Source organism: Penaeus monodon, chromosome 25 (assembly GCF_015228065.2).
Source record: "Penaeus monodon isolate SGIC_2016 chromosome 25, NSTDA_Pmon_1, whole genome shotgun sequence".
NCBI classification, from domain to species: domain Eukaryota; kingdom Metazoa; phylum Arthropoda; class Malacostraca; order Decapoda; family Penaeidae; genus Penaeus; species Penaeus monodon.
In genome coordinates, this window is record NC_051410.1 from 3,635,107 (window position 1) to 3,635,490 (window position 384).

The window sequence follows — 384 nt, forward strand, 5'->3', positions numbered from 1 at the left end:
TTACGTATTTTATTAATCTCCAACATATGCCTGTATCATCTCTCTCCCCCATTCATCTCCACTGACATTAAACTATCTTAAACATATTTTACTATCTATTTAAACTTATTTTACTGTCTATTTCAACTTATCAAACTTATTTTACTTTGTCACTACATCTTGTGACATGAAATCTCTCCTACTTTCCCTGTTAAAGTTGAATCCTATGAATACACCATCTGCTGCTTTCTCTCATTCTATATTGTTTACTTGTCCACCGTCCTCTTGCTTAACGCGCTTGCTTGTTGAATTTCCTTCACTGGTCATCATCTTTCACTTCGCTTCTCCTGCTTACTTATCCACCCTCGTCTCGCTTTTCCTTTCGAAGAAAATACTTGTGAGACG

General features: G+C 36.2%; 1 protein-coding gene across 2 annotated transcripts in view; it reads left to right on the forward strand.

Annotated features, from left to right (window-relative positions):
* The window catches only part of LOC119589498 (actin-like), an 11,607-nt gene that overhangs the window by 1,894 nt on the left and 9,329 nt on the right, over window positions 1–384 (forward strand). The gene's annotated exons all lie outside the window — the stretch shown is intronic.